At 45.3% G+C, this 15,191-nt stretch overlaps 1 protein-coding gene across 7 annotated transcripts in view; it reads left to right on the top strand.

Annotated features, from left to right (window-relative positions):
* Window positions 1-15,191, top strand: part of PCDH15 (protocadherin related 15) — a 639,096-nt gene that overhangs the window by 267,295 nt on the left and 356,610 nt on the right. For 6 of the 7 annotated variants that reach the window (XM_054515533.1, XM_036385480.2, XM_054515534.1 and 3 more), the window contains exon 5: window positions 9,593-9,653. The exons of the other annotated variant lie outside the window; for it this stretch is intronic. The gene's annotated coding sequence lies outside the window, so the exon portion shown is untranslated. The remainder of the gene's footprint in view (window positions 1-9,592; window positions 9,654-15,191) is intronic. 7 annotated transcript variants of the gene reach the window in all.

Below are 15,191 nucleotides of genomic sequence, written 5' to 3'. Positions count from 1 at the left end.
TATTCTTCAGAAATTAGGATTATTTTGATACATTTTGCTGCAGGAGCTGCACTGCTGCTGTGTCTCCTCTCAAAGCAGTGGTTCTGGCACATTAAAAATGGTGTTTCAGTGCAGTGCTGTTTTCTTAGTTCATCTGTCTCCCCAACTAACCCCAGAGCCTGATTTCTCCAGCCACAAATTTTCCTTATTTTCACCATCCCATCTCAATTCTCTGCACTAAAACAATGCCAAAAGGAACAAAATGTTGGGTTGTACTTTTGATCATGGCAGTGGGAGCCAGCCAGGCAGCAGGATTGCCTTTGCCATAATGTCACTTCATTATAAAATGAGTTGGTTTTGGGGTTTCCAAGAAGTGGGGTGAAGCAGAGAAACACAAGTTTGTGTTGTGGTTTAACTCTATCCCAGCCAAAACCAGGAGAGGATGGTTTTTAAGGGTATTTAAAATTGGTGGGAAAGAAGTGCCAGTAAGAGACATTCCCATGTGGAAGTCAGAATGGATTTGGTAGTTTTGACTCCCTCAAGAGGAGTAGAATCCAAACCTGAGCTTGTGCATGGTCACTCCTTGGAGGACAATGCTCTTCAATTCCTGATTTTATTTTCTGGGTATATTTCTGTCTGTATGTTAAAGAAACGAATCCTTTTGAAGAATCTTTTTTTGATTAAGGCTGGGGCTGGTCTTTCCTTGGTTAAAGCCTTCCATTATTATTTCTGTGGATAGTGTAAAAGCCTTCCCTGACTTAAGAGTAGAATCTTTCCCCAGGAAGAATAAATAACATGCACACTGACCTTTCAGTCTCAAGGAGAGTGTCTGCTTCAGAACTTCACACCTCCTTGCCTCAGTGCAGGTTAATATTTGCAAGGTTGATAAGTTGGTTATTTGGATGTAAATCGACAGGAAAGGAAAGCCACTTTCAATAGTTATGATAAGAGTCCATTTTTTCTCAGTTTAATTTAAAATAATGGACAGTACATCACAGAAACTCACCATCACCACCTAATTTAAATAGTCGCTGCTGTTATGTATCAGTCTGGAGGTCTGAAAAGGAAAAGAATTAAAATTTATTTGAATAAAAAGGATGAAAATCCCTATCAGGGACTTTTCTCACTATGCCTTAGAGCATCTTTGCAAGCAGCTCTGTGTGGTGGTAGTATTTTAGGGATTAGAAGGGCCATGGAGTATGAGTCATCCTGAATTCTAATCAAGATGTGCAAGCATCTGATACAGAGAAGTGAGAAAAATGAAGGTTTAGGGTTTTTTTCCTTTATTTCTTCCACTGAAGACCCTGGATTTCATCCATGGTTCTGAGTGGTTGGGTCTGGTTATTAACAGCAAGGACTGCTCACACTCCTTGTTCTTGGTTTAGTCAAAGCCTCTTCCAAAATCTTTAGGAATTTGGTCTGCGCAGAAGCAGGTTCATGTATTATCATGGAATATCCTGAATTGGAAGAGATCCACAGGAATCACCTAGTCCAACTCCTGGTCCTGCCCAGACACCCCAACAATCCCATCCCATGTCTAAGAGTATTGTCCAAACCCTCCTGGAGCTCTGGCAGCCTCGGGGCTGTGCCCCTTCCCTGGGCAGCCTGGGCAGTGCCCAGCACCCTCTGGGGGAGAACCTCGGCCTGAAATCCAACCCAAACCTTCCCTGGCTCAGCTTCAACCGTTGCCTGCTCCCAGAGCAGAGATGGGAGCTGTCCCTCAGGAGAAGCTGTAGGATGGTGGTGTGGAACAACCTTGTGCTCTATAAGTCTCCATCTTCCCATGAGCAGATCTTCTTTTTGGAGATATGGGCCAGGTGTTACTGCCACACTGCTGTTCTGGGAAGATGAAACTCTTTGTTTAGAGGCTCCCCAGCTTATTCTGTGCTTCTGACCCTGAAGGACCAGTGGCTAATTCAGTGTGGCTTTAAACGTGATTGTTTATAAACTGGTGCTGACTGGGTAAAACTCTGCTTCTGAATCCTCCATGGTCACTGCAAACTTTTGGTCCGTACAAAAACATTCCTCGGACTCTCTTGTTCTTAAACACACATAGGCTGCTCTGTGTTGGAGCTGTTCCAACTCACTCTGGAGCTGAGGCAGAACTTGCTGTTCTGCTGGCATCCCAGCAGACTTTGAATGGGATATTCTGGAATTGTACACTTTGGAAGGCACAAGTGGGAGCATTTCACCTCTCTGGGCAGTGCCTGCACAAGGCTCCACGTTTACTGCTCTGTTGGAGAACCCTTCCCCCTGCTCTGCTCATGGCTTCTGAGTGTGAGAGTGCTGCCTTTGCTGCCTGCCCCTCTGCAGGATTTACCTGCCAAGGCCTGACCTGGGACACAGACTTTTCTGAGATGAAGCCTTCACACTCAGCTCCCTCTTCAAACCCTTCTGGAGCATTGTCTTGGACTGGTTTTGTGTTATTTGAGGTGTGTTCTGGGCTTTGTCCCTTCACCAAGTGAGTGATGCCAGGCTCTGCGTTATTCCTGTCATTCTGTAAAACAGGGATTGAGATCATACCCGAAATTAATTCCAAAGGTGGCCTGGAACTCTTGCCAGGACTGATCCACCAACTCCTAGCCCTTGCCTTGAAATTGCTGTTAGTCAGAAAAGAAGTGTTGTAATGCATAGAACATTTGCTAGACACACATTAGGCCCTCCTGGGACATTCCTACACTTTTATTTATCCAAACTTCCCTCTCTTCTCACCTCAACCTCTGCAACTTGTTATTAAATTTGTACAAAAAGAGCCTTACAGAACACATGTTTATTCATCTGATTCAAAATTATTGGCAAGCTTCCTTCCTGAACATCAAGGCAAAGCCAACCCCATCTCCTGCAGCCTCTGAGAGCTGCAAGTCAGCACAGTGAAACAGCCCAGTGCCTTTTATGAGATGTTGTGTACTTGACAGCCAAGGCAAATGCCAAGCTTGGGAGAGCAGTAATTCAATTCCTGCCTGAGTAATACACTGAGTGTGTCACTCCTGTCCTCCAGAGAAACCTGTGACCTCTGCAGCCAGGGCCAGCTGAAAACAAAGAGGTTCCTCCTTGGGGATGAGTTTTTCAGGGTAATATCAGCAGGGTCTGAACCAACCCCCTCCACAACTGAGTGTCACCTTCCAGAGGCTTTGGAACTGGGGAATAAATGAGAGGCCATAGCTGGTCTATCTACAGAAAGACAGGAGAACTATAGTTGTTATGACAACAGAAAGGAAAGAGAAAACTGAAAAAAGGTCATTTTGGAGCAAATCCAGAGGAGGCACCAAGATGATCAGAAGGATAGAGCTGAAAGATTTGCTTGGGATAATTTCCATGCACACTTGTGTTTCACTCCAAGGAAAATTTGCAAACTAAATTACTTTTTTCACATCAGCATTTTTCACCTAAATGTGCTTTACATATCGTAATGGGTGCTACTGTATTTAATAATTTAGCTTATTTCTAGCAGGAATGCTTTATAAATTGAATTTTTTTATGGGGTAGATGAAGAATTGGGGTCCAAGAATGTGTCAAGAGTTAGGCAATTTATTCCATGAAGATTCCCACTCTGCTTTTTTGGGATAAATGCAAGATTTCTCAAAGGACATGAAAATCTCCTAAGAGTGAGAGGAAAAGAGTTTTACTTCTGTCCTTGAAGGACACATGAACACAACCTAATGGCCTAAGATAGTGATGATGAAACTATTTTAAGAAAAAACTTCTAAGAATAAAGGATTGCCCAAGAGACAAAGAGGTCATGGGATGAAATGAGATCAATTCATAGCCATATTTGTGAGTTTATTATCTACTTATTGCATTAAGTAAAATGGAACTGTGATTATTCAGCTTCCATCCATATGGAAATTCCTCAAAACCTGGTGCTTTGGGTGTTAATAATGTACTTGGAATGTGATGTTAGATGGGTTTACAGACCCATCAGATTTCAAGTACTGCTCCTATAAAATGAATTTAAAATCAGACAGGAGTTTCTACAGGTTGTACAATATCAACCCAAAGGGTAACTCCACTCCTCCAGCTTCCAAGAGGTGCAAAGCTGCTCAAGCTGCAAATCCAACCAGTCCATCTGTGCTCTGTATTTCCTGCTTCAGGAATCTCCTACACCATCTGCACCTGATCATTGGAAGGACATTTCACAGCTGAAATGGTGACTGGCAGTGGGAAACATTGATGTGCAAGCCTTAAATTCGCATCTCATTCAACAGGCCCTCTGTCCTCTTACCTTTCAGACTTCCCAGGAGCTTTTCAAATGTTAAAAGGCAGAGGAGACCAAAACAAAACATGAGCAGATACCACTTGAAAAATACAATAGGTAAAGACATCATTCCTGCTGAAGGAATGACAAAAAGCCATTGGAAAAATATCTTTTCCATGTTTCTGCCAGCCCTGTTGGTAGACTGCTGTGATGCCTGGCACTGGTTTTAGCATAAATCTTAATTTTATCTGAACACATGTAACTGATCTGCAGCTATTCCAATAAAGGAATAAAGGGATAAAAGAAGGCAGGATCACTCCTCAGCTGCACAGGATAAAGGGTCTTTGGAATGAAACTGGTCTCACCCATCAGATTCTCTAGGATATAGATTGTAGGTTCTTTTTTTATTAGAGCCAACAATGCTTCTGTCATCAACTTAACCCTTCTTGCCTTGTGCCTCCTTCCTGACTGTCCCTTTTGTCCCTGTCACCTTCACTTCAACAGGACCTCAGAGAGGACTTAACACAAGAAAATTTGGATGGTGAAAGGGGGAGACATTAAAAAGAAAGCAAATTCTCTTATGATAGGGTTTAAAATAAATTCATTTACTGCTGGATACTGACATTTTCTCAGTTTCATCTAAATCAACAATTCTTCAAGAACTGAGTGAATATGGTGGTATTCAGTCAAATATTAGAACTGATAACCTTGGAGGTCCCTTTAATCCTGAATGATTCTATTATTCTATTGAATCCTAATTTCAGTCTGAGTGCCATTGCTCTTTTTTTTTTTTTGGGGGGGGGTGTTTTTTTGGTTGTTTGGGGTTTTTTGTGGTTTTTTTTTTGTTTGTTTGTTTGGGGTTTTTTTGTTTGTTTGTTTGGGTTTTTTGTCAGTGTCGTTATTTTATTCAGAAAAGTGCAAAAGGAGGGTTGTGCTTTCTTGCCCCTCCTAGATTGTGAATATCCTGCTATCTTGCTGCTCCTGAAAATGTGGTTGGGCTGCTTCTCTCCTATGCCTGGGAAGGGCAGGAGGAGCTGCATGTGCTGGAGTCGTGGAAAACAACAACTGTGTGCACAGAGTTTGTGGTTCAGGCAAAAATCTGCCATTTTAATGCAAAATAAGAAGAGAATCTGAATGTAACTGAGTTAAATTCTTGTAGTTTGAAATTGTGAAATGCCTTCATATAGGTACAAGGTTTGTTCTCTTTTTTTTTTCCCCTTGTTGGTTTATGGCAATGTTTTCTCTTAATTATCCTCTGTTTTCTAGTTGATGAAAAACAGACTAAGAATGAGCACTGACTGAAAAAGAAAACATCTCTTGAGCAGAGTTGATTTAAAGCCACCTTAGCACCATTAAAGCTCCTAAGAGCTACTTCAGGGCACAGGCAGCTTCTTAGGGGCATTGGGCTTGTTTGGAGAGAGAGGGGAAATTCCACTTCTGTCTGAGATGAAGGAAAATTCAGCTGAGCTGAGGCCAGAGTCAGGCAATGATCAAATTCCCTTACTTTTCTTCTGAAGGAAAAAAACATGTAGAATATCCTGAAGAGTGGATATACTTAAATATCTCTCCAAAGATTTTAAACAACCATGGATCAGGAATGAAAGGTCTGATGGTGTCTTGGAGCAGAAAATGCATGTCATGGCTGGACAGTGCCCAGGCAGAAGGGACCTGGGGGTGCTGGTGACAGCTGGCTGGACATGAGCCAGCAGTGTGCCCTGGTGGCCAAGAAGGCCAAGGGCTCCTGGCCTGGGTCAGGAATGGTGTGGCCAGCGGGAGCAGGGAGCTCATTCTGCCCCTGTACCTGGCCCTGCTGAGGGCACACCTGGAGTGCTGTGCCCAGCTCTGGGCCCTCAGGCTGGGAAGGACCTTGGGATGCTGGAGCCCATCCAGAGGAGGCAACGGGGCTGGAGAGGGGCTGGGAACACAAACCCTGTGAGGAACCACTGAGGGAGCTGGGGGTGCTCAGCCTGGAGAAAAGGAGACTCAGGGGTGACCTTACCACTCTCTAGAGCTCCTGAAAGGTGCCTGTGCTCAGCTGGGGCTGGGCTCTTTCTCCAGAATGAGAGCACACAGCCTTAAGCTACACCAAGGGAAATATAGGTTGGATATTAGGAAGAAGTTTTTTACAGAAAGGGTGATAAAGTTCTGGAATGGTCTGCCTGGGGAGGTGGTGGAGTCACCACCCCTGGATGTGTTTAAAACCAGCCTGGATGTGGCACTGGGTGCCAGGGTTTAGTTGAGGGGTTGGGGCTGGGCTGGACTCGATGATCTTGGAGGTCTCTTCCAGCCCAGTGATTCTGTGAATTCTGTGACTCTGTTGAGGTTCCAAGCCCCTGGTGCTTGCCCTGAACCCCTGATTTTGTCTTTTCTGAGGAAAGGCTGAGGGAGCTGGGGCTGCTCAGCCTGGAGAGGAGCCCCAGCTGAGAGGGGCCCTCAGGCCTGGCTGGCCCTGGCTACAGGGAGGGGCAGAGCAGGGCCCAGGCTCTGCTCCGGGGCCCAGCAATGGCCCCAGAGCCACGGGCAGGGCCTGAGCCCAGCAATTGCCCTGCACAGGAGGCACAACTTCTGCCCTGGGCACTGCCCAGCCCTGAGCACATTGCCCACACAGCCTGGGGGCTCTCCTCCCTGGGGCTGGGCCACAGCTGGGTGCACACAATGCTGTGCCCTGGCCTCTGGGATGGCCCTGCTGGAGCAGGGAGGGGACACCAGGTGCCCACTGAGCCCTTGCAGCCTCAGCCAGTCTGTGACAAACACACCCAAAGCAGCACCAAGCACAGACACCAAAATGGGGCTGAGAATTAAGTCAGCTGCTGCTGCCCAAAAGCACAGCTGAAGCAGGAGGTGGGTGGACACCACCAGGCCTTGTTTGGATAATTTGAGGTACTCCTGGTGCTTCTTCCCTGCAGAGGACTTTGCCATGTACCCAGACAATTTCAAACATGGGGATTTTGCTTTCACCTGTAAATTGTAGTGTAGGAAGACACAAGTTCATTTTGCTCCAATTAAAGTTGGAGAACGGCAGTGTTGATGGTGGGGACTGAAGCTTTCCCCTGTTCCCATTAAGTTAGCTTGGATATTCCAGTTTTTTTATTTCTATTTTTAATGAGCTATTATAATGAGCTAAAACAAATGGTAATGCTTGCCAGGAGCTTTGCAGTGTACTTGCTAATGGGAGAATGAAAATATATTTGGAATTGTTTGTAGAAGTCTTTGGATTAAATGTGTTTATTTTTGAGTGACTTACCTCCCTGTCTGAATATTAACAGTGCGTTCACAAAACCCTATCTCATTTGCCAATGGCCTAAGGAGCCAAATGATTTCCTGCTGCTGAGCAATTTTGTTGCTAGAGTATTGATTTTACCAAGTTTTCTACATAACCATATGGTAAGAAATTTGGAGTTGAGAGGCCATGAAATGGAACAAATACCTCTGAGGTGTCGGGGTTTGTTCTTTGCTGTTATAAACCCCTTCTTACATAATTTAAAATAATTATTTTTATGAGGAGGTAGAAATGATAAATCATAGCAAATACTCACATTTACTAGGGGAGACCTTCCCTTCTCCTCAAGTAGTGCTTTCACAAGGTCACATCCAGAGCAGGAGTGTCCAGAAGGGATCAGGCAGGGGAAGCAAAGCCTGAGAGCTCCCAGTGCCCTCAGCTGCAGCACCTCCACTGAGAATGTTTTGTGCAGCCTGGATTTGGGGCTTTGAACAAACTGGAGTTTTTGTGTGAGACCTGTCTTTTTATATTGACTCTGAAAGGAATGAGGGACTTGTCTTTACAAACAAACTGTGGGTCTGCTGGTGAATAAAGCTAGATACTGAGAGATAAAAGACACAGTGGGAAGGATTCCACTGATTGATAAATGGGATGAGAGATGTGTCTTTACAAACTGTAGGTCTGCTGATAAATAAAATTGGATTCTAGGAGATGAAAGAAGCAATGAGAAGAACCATAAATTCCATAAAGAATTCCACTGAATGACACAAGGAAAAGACAAAGGGGGAGTTATACATTATAAAGGGGTCTTAGATACTAGATTTTTCAGGGAATCTCAAGTACCTCAGCCAAGAGAGAAAGAGAGAGGGACATGCAGCCAGGAAATTAGGATAAAAAGGAGGCTGTGTCCTCCAAAAATTTGAGAGACCCAAGGTGAAATGCCCCATGGCCTCTCCCTTTATTCAGATAAATGTCAGGACTCCTTTGTCTCCTTTTTGGACATAAACCTCTGGTGTTTGTGGATTAATTTTCCTGACAAGTCCTTTGGTTAAAATGACAACCTCTGTCACAGAGTGCTGGAGAGATGTTCAGTACTGCATTTGGATCCCTCCCAGAGGAGCAAACCACAAGTAAATGGTTTCTTTAAAGAATCCAGCTTCTCTTCATTCATATTCAATTCCATGGTCATTTTCCTGTGGTAGAGACAGGAAAATTAGGGTTATCTCAGCTGCTGGGCTGGCTGCTTGTAGAGCAGGCTTTAATTCTGTCTGGGTTTAGCTGGAGCCTCTCTAACTGGGCCAGGGAGCCACTCGCTCACCCCTGAGCAGGAGATTTGCCCTTTGAGATGATGCATCTGAGGACTCATTTTTCATCATGGAAAGATCCAGCCTCTCATTGTGGTTGGGAGAATTTGCCAAGCAGCTGGACTTGGCTGTGCTCTCGTTGGAGAGCACTTAGGTGTGACTGAGATTCTGGAATAAAGGCTGCATGGGAAGAGAGGAACATCCTCCTGACAGATGGGAGCATGATGCTGCCAGGCTGGGGGTACAGTGTGACCTGGTCTGTGTGAGAGAGGAAAAGCACCACTGGCAGTGCTTTTTCTCCCAAAACCAGGAGTTCCCTCTTTTGTGCTGTGGGCTGGCACTCAGCACGTGGATGTGGGTGTGGATCTGGGCACCTTCCATTGCTGATGAAGTCAGAACAATATTTCTGATCTCCCCATGCCATTTCCATCCAAAGGTGCTACTCCAAGACCTTGCCACCCATCTGCTTTTGTTTTTTTTTTGTTGTCTTTTTTAATCATGATATCAGAGAACCATTAATGTTGGAAAAGACCTCCAGGATCATCCAGTCCAACCTTGGACTGATTCATGTCCATGATCCATTCTTAGTGCTCTTTCTTGCTCACGCCTGCCTTTTATCCTTTTATTTTCATGTTAGACTTTTTTCCTCTTTTTTTTTTTTAACATTTCCTTCTCCTTTCTGGAGAAGGAAGAGTGCCATCACCAAAACAGATTTCTCCCAGAAGAAAGATTCCTCCAGTCTCTGCAAACCCCCTCCAAAATGAGTCCCCACATTATACAGAGAGCTGCATGTCAGATGATAGCAGAGATCTGTAGAACAGATGAGAACGAAATGATTTTGTTTCATTCCATTCTGAGCATGAATAGCATTGTCCCAATTTTTCATTCCTACAGGCTTTCACTCTGGGACTCTTCAGCAACTCTGCCAGAGTATGAGGAAGGCTCAGAAGTCCATGTGAGTGTTTACCTTAACAAACGCGGGTTACAAAAGCAGCCATTAGCTCTCCATCCCTTTTTAAATCCGAGGGAAGCGATACAATAGGGAACACTGATGGCAAAGAGAGAAAAACCATGGCAGGGGGAGGAAAAAAACTAAAAACATCAGAAAGGAGATGAAAAAGTGCAGCAGGTAAGAGTGAATTGTCAGTGTCTGACTCCTCGGGAGCAGGAGCAATTTATAAGGCGGTGACTCAGCCGGAGTCTGGAAGGAGGAGAGCGCAGCGCTGCCTCCCGGCTTTGATCCCTGCATCCCGGAGGGCTGGGATGCAGCAGGGACCGCTGAGTCACCGCGGCGCCGGGCACATCCCAGTTCTGCACCCCAGCAGCTCCACACCGCCGGGCCTCTCCCTATTTACCCCTGGCATCACCCAACACACACATTTTCCAGCCCTGTTTCGCTGCCTTCCCGGTGGTTTTGCAGGTCTAATCTGCATTCCAGAGATAAACGGGGCATTAAGGGAGGTGTGGAGAGCTCTGCCTGTGGTAATTGCAGAGCCTGTTTTGGAATCGCACGAGGTTTACAAAGCTGGGAGAAGTTCCTACAGCAGGGCTGAAATGAGGTGATCATAAGCAGCCGTGCTGTATTGATTAATGCTCTCATGTGCAAGATAAGGCCAAGGATCCTGTACCTGCTGTACTGCTTTTATCTGCTGTGCCTAATTGGAGTTTTACCCTGGATTTTACGTATTCCATCAGTAATGAGTTAATTGTATATGCCAAATGGATAATGAAGTTATTAGCAGTGTGCCTGAAAACCACAGAGGAATTATCCAGGAGGCTGCTTTCTGCTCTGGGTCCTGGCTGGTTTGATGTTCAATTGATATTAATTTGAACACTGATGTCACTCTGTTGTATATTGTGTAAACACCCAGCTTTGCTCAGCTGTATTTTCACTGTTCCTTGGTTTAATGTGGCTTTCTGAGGAGGAAGGGGAAGCCTTGCTTGCCCATGAGGACCATGGCAGTGGAAGGGCCAGCTGCACATTTTAGCTTAGGTACAAGATTCCTGTTGGGAGGGAAAAAAAAAAGGTGAATCCCAAGGGTAGAGCTCTGCTGTAAAGCCTGTCAGTGCAATCTGCCAGAGAGCCTGGGATTTGGGCTTGGAAAAATCCCATTGCAGTAATCCATTAATCCATGGAATTACCTGTAAGCTTTTCAATATGAGGAAGTCCTTCCATGAGATGCCTTTTTTTTTATTTTATTTTTTTTTTAAATTTGTATTTAACATTTATGGCTCCTCCTGGTGCTTCATTTTCTTTTATCCACTGCCCTCTACAGGTCTCATGGATAGAGTGAGGGAGATGAGGTTGCAGCAGTGGCTGGCTCTGGCTTTATAAGAACTGCAGAGATGCTCTCAGAGCTGTTTTCTCTGGGAAGGGAAAAAACATTTACAGTGAGAAAAGTTCGGGTTTTAGTACAGTGATGGGAAATTCCAGCTTTTATGGGTACAAAAGCAGGATACAGCATTCCTTCCTAAAAGCCTCCCTGCTTTATTCCAGGTGATAAAAGCTATGCCACAACACTATCAGTGCATCAAATGTTTATCTGTTTATCCCTTCTTAGTGTACTCCTGTTAAAAACCATTTCCAGGGAGAGATCATCCTTGAGAAATGTTGCTGAATCTAAAAGTCTTGCTCTGAGTAAAAGGAGGGGTGAATTCCAGGCTCCTTGTGGTTCCCATCTCCTCACTGGGCTCTGGGGGCCTTTCCTTCTCTTGGAGACTGAGAAAAACTGGTTTTCCATGGATTTTCCTTACATTTAGTGCACAGGAAGTGAAACTGCAGCATGTTCCCTCATAGGGATGTTTGGGAATTGCTCTATTCTATCTTGGCTGCAGCTTTCCTGAAGTGATTTGCATCTTAATAGCTTTGATGCTGCTATCAAAGGATTTTGGGGGAAGGACAAAAAGGCAGCAGCGTGGAATGATTATGTGAACCTCTCTTCCCAGAGAAACTCGGCAGAAAATAGAAATATTGGCTTTAAATCATGCCAAGGCTTCAGTTCAGGCTTTGCTGTGCCCGCTGGTGCTTGGCGTCACTCTGAGAAATGGATATGAATTCAGATGTAGCTCCTTAGTGGGCACCACTCAGCAGAACTGCTGCCATCCCAGGGCTTGGGCAGTCAGGGCAAAGGCAATGTGTTGGTGTTGAGTTAGGAGAGCTATCCCAAACTTCTCTGGGCACCCTTCTGTGAGGTGTTTTTAAGATGTTGTGGTTTATCTTTGAAGTTAAATCCAAGCTGGCTGGAGCACAGGGGCTTCTCCTGAGCCAGTATCCAGTGAGGAGCCCCCTGGAGGAATTTTTGGGTGGACTAAAGTGTGGTGTAGGTGGGAGCAGTTCTTGCTGGGGATCCCACTGTCTGCAGCCTGGGGCTGGAGTGGCTGCTGGAACAGCCACACCATTCCTGGATTTGGTGGTTCCATCCTCCAGGAATAGTTTCCATGCTCCCAAAGCTCCCTGCAGTGCAGAGCAGTGTGAGGGGACAACAAGGACAGTCCTTCAGAAGTGACCTGAACTGGAGCACTCTCCCATATCAGTGTCTCCATCCTCACCAGGAGAACAGGATTAATCCCAGATCTCTGGTGCACTAATTAGGGAGCCTCTGTAGATTTATATATCATCCTTATCTCTGTGATTTGTCTCTCCCATGCACACCCTTTAATTTATTCTCCCTGTTCAATAGATAGAGTTATAGATAATTTTAAAGGCTCTGTGGTTGGAGCTTTGGTTGAATTGTATCTCAGCACTGGGGCATTCCTCCCCAAAGTGGATTTGTTCCTAAATCATTCTCCCTATAGGACTCTCCCTAAAGTTCCTGCAGCTGTGCAGTGATAAAAGAAAGGGCTCAGAGGTAACCAGAGCTGGCTCTGCTCACCATGGAACCCAGAATGTGTCAGCTGGATTTGAAACTTAGCTGGGCATCATGGAGGGGGAAAAGGAATTTTCATTGCTCTGCAGCTTTGCATTCTTCTTAATTTCCCAGTTGATTGAGGATTTGGGGTGTCACAGAAGAATTTGTCTGGTATCAAAATCTTGAAGCACAAATAAGCCACTGCAAGTTGTCACTTAGAGCAAAATGTTCTATTATGGTGAGGTCTGTGAGATTTAAACAGAAAAGAGGCTGGAAACATTGCCCACTTTGCAGGAGTTGTGACCACAGAAATGAGGGTAAGGAAAGGGTAAAATACCCAGGGAGTATCAATCCAAATAACTACAGGTCCCAGTAGGACAGAAAAGGCCAGGTGGGTACATTTAGGATGCAGGCAGGTACAGGACAGAGGTCTGTGCTCATGAGTTACAGACCCTCTGAGAGAATGGGAAAAGAATGTTCCTTCCTTGGACTCCAGGAGGAATTTCTCCATGGAAAAGGTGCTCAGGCATTGGCAGGGAGGTTTGGAGTGCCCATCCCTGGAGGTGTCCAAGGAGGTGGCACTCAGTGCTCTGGGCTGAGGACAAAGTGGGCACTGGGCACAGCTGGGACTCCATGGGCTGGCAGGGATTTTCCAAGATGAAGGATTCTATAATTCCATGATTCTTTTCTCTGGTGTTTTCCCAGACAGCAGCTCTTGTCCTCAGCAGATGCTGTTGGAAACTCCTGACTGGCTCTGTCCTCTCCTTGGCTGCTCCTCTGCCTGTCCCTGTGCTTTGGGATGTGCCAGGGATGATCAGCTCTGAAATTCTGGTGGTGCTTTACATTGGCCTCAAGCCCAGTTTGTATTCCTGGGCTTCCCACTGGCCCTTGGGATTGCACTGCCTTCACCCAGATCGTGACCATCCCAATATCTGGGGAGAAATGGCCAGGGGTTTTATTGCTGCTCTAACAGAGCCAAGTTTTCTGAGGGCAGATGTTGAGAGGTTGATAATTTAGGTGTCAGCATCAGCCTGCAAGGCTCTGCCAAGAACACATCAGCTTTAAGCCAGAGCAGGACAAAATGTGTAGAATCTGTTAATTGCAGGCTGTTGGATTTTTTGGATCAGAACTGACTTTTACAGGGAAGAGAGTCGGGTCTAATTTTGCTCTCGTTTTCCCCAGGTAATTGTGTCAGTCAGGATACACCTCCCACAAATACATTGCTCTTTCCATTAATTCTGCCCACAGATGGCTTTGCTGTGTAACTCCCTCCCTGCACGCCTTTATGTGGTGACAGGCTGGTATAAATCCTAATGTTCTCCTTCTAAGATACAACAGAGGTGGATTAAAAGCAGTTCCTCTTGGCTGAGCACTCAGCTCATGGAATTCTTCTGCCTTCACATGAGTAGAAGGTACCCAGAAACACAGAAAAGGACATTGCTGCCCACCCAGCCAGGCACTAACAGATCCCTCAGGATGCTGTCAAGTGTCTACACCTTCATTTATCACTTCCTTGACATACCCTTGAACAAGATTTACAACTGGCAAAGCCCTAGGTTCACATAAATGTATTTATGAAATAAAATGCAGCAGGGAAATACAGTTCTCCTTAATTCCTGATCCCTTGGCACTGTGATTGCTTCCTGAGCCTCTGTTCAGGATGAAAACAGAGAGCTGCCCAGCTCCAGCAGTGCCTGGCTCACTTGGCCATTGCTGCATAATTTTGTTTGGGTATGTAATTGCTGCTTAAGGCGGTAATTAATTCAAAAATATGCAATTTGCCACATCTCAGCTGAGGCTATTCACGCTGGGGAGCAGAGGATCTGGAGAGGAGGAATAGGATCTGGGCTGGGTGGGAAAGATGGCTACAGGGACATCGGCTTGGGCTCTCTGTTCTCAGCAGCACAGCCAGAAAGAAAAACCTCCCAGCCTGGAGCTGACCCATGATGGGCTCAGATCTGCATCACCTCTTTCTCTTTCATCACCATTTGAAAGCTCTGTCATCTCTGCTTAAAAAGGCTCCTGAGTTGTTTACCTTGATGGAGACCAAGATAATCCTCAGGCTACTCCAACCACTCAGGTACCCTCAGAGCCCAGTGTTGGCTGAATTGATTTGTCTGGAATCAAATAGAATTTTTAGTTTTGGGGTTTGTTTTTTTTTTTTTTGTTGTTGTTGTTTTTGTTTTGTTTTGGGGTTTTTTGTTTTTATCTAATGGGAGCAGAATTCTGGCCAGGTTGATTTTCTCCCAAATTAGCTTTTCTGCTCCCTGGTTTAATCTCTCCTTCACATGGCTCCCATGAAGGCAGCACTAGCACTCCCTGGTGTCTCTTCCCCCCAGATCAGAGCCATGGCTGTGATTCCCAAAGGAAATTGCCCCTCTGCACTTGCAGTAGTGGAAACTTAAGGTCACAAACAATTCAGAGATTTCCAAACTGGAATTGAATATTTCCTGGAATTTGGGAATCTCAAAATGTTCTCTCCTTTGGGAACAATTATATTAAAGGCAACCAAAAGAAACTATTATTAAGTAGGGATTGATGTAACTCAGCCAAACCAATTCTTGTGGGCAGATCTTTTCCTTTTGTCCTGGATTTCCCTGGGGGACATCCCTAAAACCCAGGGGAGGAACCTCCACATACTCCAA

The sequence above is a fragment of the Molothrus ater genome, chromosome 8, assembly GCF_012460135.2.
Source record: "Molothrus ater isolate BHLD 08-10-18 breed brown headed cowbird chromosome 8, BPBGC_Mater_1.1, whole genome shotgun sequence".
NCBI classification, from domain to species: domain Eukaryota; kingdom Metazoa; phylum Chordata; class Aves; order Passeriformes; family Icteridae; genus Molothrus; species Molothrus ater.
Note: the sequence above shows the minus strand (reverse complement) of the source record. Positions and strands in the feature narration are given on the sequence as shown.